Source organism: Ursus maritimus, unplaced genomic scaffold (assembly GCF_017311325.1).
Source record: "Ursus maritimus isolate PB19 unplaced genomic scaffold, ASM1731132v1 scaffold_3, whole genome shotgun sequence".
In the NCBI taxonomy this organism is placed as follows: Eukaryota; Metazoa; Chordata; class Mammalia; order Carnivora; family Ursidae; genus Ursus; species Ursus maritimus.
Genome location: NW_024425563.1, coordinates 18076262 through 18082261, shown reverse-complemented (window position 1 = coordinate 18082261; position 6000 = coordinate 18076262). Strand labels below are relative to the sequence as shown.

General features: G+C 45.5%; 1 protein-coding gene across 3 annotated transcripts in view; it reads left to right on the top strand.

Moving 5' to 3' along the window:
* The first annotated feature begins 300 nt into the window (after positions 1 to 300).
* CALD1 (caldesmon 1) overlaps positions 301 to 6000 on the top strand; it is a 177992-nt gene continuing 172292 nt past the window's right edge. For 2 of the 3 annotated variants that reach the window (XM_040643976.1, XM_040643975.1), the window contains exon 1: positions 301 to 629. The gene's annotated coding sequence lies outside the window, so the exon portion shown is untranslated. The remainder of the gene's footprint in view (positions 630 to 6000) is intronic. The other variant, XM_040643978.1, reaches the window with a different exon arrangement.

Genomic DNA, 6000 nt, shown 5'->3' with positions numbered 1-6000 from the left:
GTATCCACAACTAGTTTTAAAGGAAATATGCTATTAGGACGCCCTCAATCAAAAAGCCTTCCCCACCCCCACCCCACTAAACTTACGGACTGTTAACTTTAAAGGCTGTGCTTTCTTTTTAAAGTTGCATTTGCGTTCTACAAGACAGCCTCTTTCTCCAAGATTAACATTTCTTATGATTGTTCCTGACAATGGATTCACTTCCAGAGGCCCTGCTAAGGATAACCAAAAAAGGGCATGTAGCTGGCTGGTTTTGGCAGCCTGCACGCAGTTTCAGAGCTTTTTAGGTCTTGGTTTTTCTGATGAGTGATTTCCTGAGCATGCCTAGGGAATGACAGGCATCTCCACAGGCAGGCTGCATCCACCTCGGCCGGGTGTCGTCATTGGCTGCCCTATTAGAAAAACTACAGGACAATGCATACCACCGACTGCCGACTGTAAACATAGGGGATATGTGTTCACTTAGCACGGACTTCTGGGAGGGGCTAAGGAAGGGCGGTCTGGAGTTTTATTGAATAGAGCAGTGTGTATTAGGCTGCCTGCCTGCCTGCCCTCTTGCTGTGCTCCTGCTAGAGAAATCAGTCCTTCCTTTCCGACTTAGTCCCCAGGAAGAAGTTGCAGCCTGCGAGGTAAGCCACAGAGGGCTTTCTTTTAATCTCGTCCAGAGAGTCTGGGGGCTTTCTCTGGGTTTCAGTCACTGTAAAAGCCAATAAACCATGCAAATGCTCAGAGCCAGACTGGGCTTTGCTGCCCTGCAGATGTTCCCGGAAGACAAACAGGATGAGATTTCAAGTTCTGTTCTTGGAATTGGGACGAGAGGAGAGATCACATAGAGACCTAGACTCAGGGACCACGGGCAGCCTTGATAAGGAAAGCCTTTTGTTTAGGAGTGCCACGGGGATTCTACCTGGTAGCCACGGGCCAGGGCCAGCAGGCAGGCTGTGCCAGTCTGCCCACACTGGTGGTCTCTCCTGCACCTTTTATTCCCAGACATCTAGAGAGGTTTTACTTTAAAAACAGCTTTTTAGGTTAATGAGAAGCCAAAAAGTAATGGTTTTTAACCAAAGCCATTTACATATTATTCTGCTACCAGTTTTTAAGGCTGGACTTCTAGAGCTGCAAGGAAATAAGGTCAGAGGTGGAAAGAGCGTCTAGCACCAGTTGGGTTAACGTAACTGATCTGATATTTGCCAAGACAGGAAGATGCCTACCATGATCTGTTTCCTATAAAACCTAATAATGAGAGAATGCATGGGGTGTGTTTTTAGAAATCGCATTTAACATCCTACCAAACTGTTCCTTAAGAAATCTTATTTTCTGTTTGAAAGTGTGCCTGTGACTAGAGAATTTGAAAAGATGTCGTTTTGCAAGTGTGTTCCAGAAAGGGAGGAAGCAGGCTTTCATTTCCACAGTCAGACATATTTGGGCATCTTAAACAGTAGTACAAGGCAGCCAGTTGGTAGTAGCCTGGAATTCCTTTTAGAAAGAGCTGATTGTAAAGGGTGGGGGAATTTTAGTGCTATGGTAATACATGGTCAAAAAAAGGGGATGAGAACAAAGTACTTGGTATTCATAGGTCCCTTCTGTTAACAGGGCTATACAGATGGACTTGTAAACTGGAATAGTAAAATCTTTCTAATGTGTTTGGCAAAACCAGATGTGTATGGCTAGAGCTTAAGTGAAGACGAGGTGGTATGTGGCAAGAAGGACAAGTCTGATAATTTTTAAATAAACTTGGATATTAAAGGTTTTCAGCTCCGAATGACTGAATTTGATTTTGTTCTGTCAAGTGAGGTGGTTTTGCATTGAGATTCATTAAATAATCTTTTCTCTTTGTATTTAGAAGTTTGGGGATAATTTTCTTGAGAATGCCTCTCTCCCCTCCTAGAAGTGATATATGAGAACAGAGTTCCCTGTGAATTTCTTTTCCTGGAACCGTTCTGAGTAAGTGTGGGAGAAAGGGCTGCAAGTGAAAGCTATAGTTTGATTATTGTCCTTCCCTCAAAGAGATCAAGTTCCAAACTATTTTCACAGTGTTTTTAATGTCAATCAAAATATGGAGAGCAATTTCTTTTTCAACTGTTCTCTAAACCATGTAGGGAATGCAGTTTGGAAGGAAATCTATAATCTTGGGATTTGAGAATAAATTCCATTTTGAAACCAACATCTCCAAATCCCTGAAAGTTCAAACTTTGCTGCCACCACACTCCCCTCTCTCTCTTCCTGTGTGCGCCCCATCCCCCAACAACCACAAAAACACATTTTTCAAAATAAGTGTTGTACTCTCTGTAGTGATGTGCTGGAGCAAGGGGGTTTGATATTTGACTTTATATTGAACTTTGGGCAGCTCTTTGTGCTACTTTCCTCCAGCTGAATATTAGCTAGAACACATCTCCCCAACTGGGAAGGTAAACAGAGCATGATGAAACTGTGGTACAAAATCTTTCGTTTTAGTAAAATCATTTAGTAAAGAGAAATACAATGGCAGAGGTCTAGAATGACAAATCACTAATAAAAAATTGATCTCCTTACCCACGAGGAATGTACAGTGGAAGGACCCATAGGTGACATGCTAGGTTGTTTCCATTGGTTCAAAGCCAAGGGAATAAATAGAATAAATTAAATAATTCAGACCAAAAAATCGCTTTAAATAAATATGCAATTCTTGCATTAAAGTTAAGAGGAGAACCAGGTTCAAACTGCAGCTTAAAGGATTTAAATGAGATACACAGAAGCATACCTGATGCTGAGGCAATTAACAATCCTGATTGGCTCCTGTGACCGGCCTGAGGATTTCCTGCTTTGTGGCAGATGGACTAGGTTGGTCCTGAGTGCAGCGTGGGTATTCTCCGGGCTGATAAGCCTAAAATGCACCTCGGTAGGCCTTTTATTCATATAGTTGGGGCGCCTGGGTGGCTCGGTCAGTTAAGTGTCTGATTCTTGATTTCGGCTCAGGTCATGACCTCAGGGTTGTGAGGTCAAGGCCTGTGTCAGGCTCCACACTGGGCATGGAGGACGCCTGAGATTCTCTCTCTCCCTCCCCTCACCCAATAAAAAGAAAAACAAACAAACCCCACATATAGCTGTCATGGAGACAACCTCGTGGTATCTTCATGGTAGCAGGGCTGCTCATCAGCGATTCTCCAGTGAGACAGAAAAGTGACGTAGAGACGGGCATGTAAAGGAATTAGCTCAGTCCCCATCTGCCTGCAGTCTATCACATGTCTTGGAAATGTGGTGGGGTGAGGCCATGGTGGGGGGACGGGGAAAATGCTGACAAAGTGGTATGCAAATAGCATGGTAGGCCTAAGGAGGAGGTTAGATGCTGCCAAAGAATTTTCAGACTTTAAAAGGGTTTTCTGGGTAAATTCTCTCAGAGCCCGAAAATAGAACCATTAGATCCTTACTGAAAGCCCTTCATCTATCAAGCTAATGCAAGTTTGTCCTTAGAGAGATGCCCATAGGTTCTGAGTCCTTGGGTAATTTAAAGAGATACTTGTAGCTCGGGCTAAACTCAGGAGCACTGCTATGAGAGCTCGGTTCCAGCACGGGTTCCCCTGTTTAGATAGTGCAGACCTTTGAGGAAGCCATCAACTCTTTGACCTCATGTGTGGAATGGGCATGATGTTGCTTCTCCTACCTCCCATAGTGGTTAAAATATCCAAATGAGATAAGGCTGTTTGCCCCTCTTTTCTGTAGGCTATATCCTCCAAGCTGTGTACAATTTGAGGCCTCTGGACATCAGGCCATCTTGACTGTATCCTCCACTTCTTACTAGTATCCCTGATTATCTGCTCCTTTCTCATATTTGAGGACCCTTGAGTAGTACCTTCTGAATCCTAGTTCTTTCTAGAACCCTGAGCCCTGAGTCCTGGGAATACTGGTCTATTTCAGTGTTATCTAATCTTTAGCTCTGGTGGGCAGGGACCAGGAGAACGCAAATATCAGGAGGTAGAATAAGATGGGTTATCAGTGGTACAAGGCCATATCCAGGAACCAGGAAATCGGAAGATCCAGTTGAGTAGAAGACCAGTGACAAGGTGCTGACAACAGAAAGGCCTTAGTAAATGAGGCAGCTTCTCTGCCTCCAGCCAAAAGCATGGAACTAATCCCAGCATGTCAAGCCTGGGCCTTGTAGAGAGGGTGAGGTAATCAGGAGCACCTGGCTGTGGTTCCTGTTGGTATTGAGACCAGGCTGCTCCATGGATCGAGCCTCCCCCCACCCCCTGTTTCCCTCAATCTTTAGTATCCCCAGCTGGCTCTCCTGGGACTGACCCTTGGTGGCCTCCCTAACTTTCCTACCGCCCGTCCTCTGTCTCTCCCAGCTCCCCTGGCTCCTCCATCCGCAGGCCAAACAAGGGCTTTCCTGATGCAGCACTGACAGTCCGCCATGTCCCAGCTTTAGGGTGAAGCCCAGAAAACAGCGGAAGGGTCAAGCCCAGTTATGTTCAAGATAGGGAAAAGCCTCTTCACTTTTTTAGGCAGAGGGGGAAAAGTTAGAGCAGACAGAGTAGATGTTGGAGCAAGTTCTGTGGAAAAAGAATCACTCTGCCTCTCACCCCCAAACTCACAGTTGGCTAGCAGTGAGTGAGTGTGGGAGGGGGGCAGGAAGGAAAGGATGGCTGGGCGTGGGAGGGAGAGGGGATGGGGTAGCCTGTCGGTTGTTCTTCCCTGCCTGGTCGTGGCTGTGGATACCTCTGAAACCTGATAAAAACTCTAAACCCTTACGGTCCCTTGTGAACCCACCTTTTGTGACTAAGAAGTGAGAAACCTTGAGCCGGGGGAGGTTGGGTTGTGGAGTGAAGTAAAGTCTTGATTTCCATTGGAGACAAGAGTGGATGGGATCAGAATGTGAGTGGAGGTGTCCTTCCGTTTCCCAGATTTTCTGAAGGAAGAAAGGATGGTGTGAATACACAGACATATAGAAGCTGGCTTCATATGGCCCCCATTTCAAAGATAAGGACGTCATCTCTAGGGAAGCAGTTTTCTGTGGGGAGCTTGTAGGGGCTGGAGAGGGTGGGGATGGCTGCTGCCAAGCGTGTGCTGAGAGAGCACCGCGAGCTTAGGAAAAGGATTGCTAGGTAGCAGTCAAGGAGTAATTGAAGGAAAGTATTTGAAGGGAGGTGTTTTAAATGAATTGAGTGTTCTTAGTAAGCACTCATTTTAGTACATGGCTTTTGTTTAAATGTGTGTGTGTGTGTGTATATATATATATATTTCAGTAATGGATAACTTGAAGAAAAATTGCTTTTTTAATCACTTCCTGAGGCTTCTGGCATTGTTTTGTGACACTTGGCTGTAAGGAAATCATCTTATTTGGAAAGGGACATATTAAGTAGGAATATGTAATTAGTTCCTTTGACACCTACATGTAACATTCCCTCTCGCTTGTCTCAACGTGGGGAACTGGGCAGATTTCTCCTGTGTGCTAAAGATGGGCAGGACCAGGGAAAAGTGCCCAAGGGGTCCAAGGGCCAGAAGCATCAAGGACATTAGTTCCACCGGGGTCAGGAAGGCTAAGCCAGAATGGATATAAAGTACAACAATGGACTAACGTGTGAATCACAGCCAGCTAAGTAAAAGAAAAATAGCAAAAATCAAAAGGCAGGCGGAGGTTTAGAAACCAAGAGCCTGTTTAGCAAGGCAGTGTGCAGACAGGTACGGTAACGTGGGTGAGAACACCTGGCACAGTGCTCAGAACAGATAGACCCTGTGTTAATAGGCTGCAGTAGCTCAAGTAAAGGGACAGGATTATAAGGTACATACGGAGGGGCACCTGGGTGGCTCAGTTGGTTAAGCACCCACCTCTTGGTGTCGGCTCAGCCATAATCTCATAGGTTGTAAGATCGAGCCCCGCCTTGGGCTCGCTCTCAGTGAGGAGTCTGCTTGAAGATTCTTTTCCTCTGCTCCCCCCACTTGTACGCGCGCATGCACGTGCGCTGTTTCTCTCTCTCAGATAAATAAATCTTAAAAAAAAGATACATATGGGATAATAAAGGG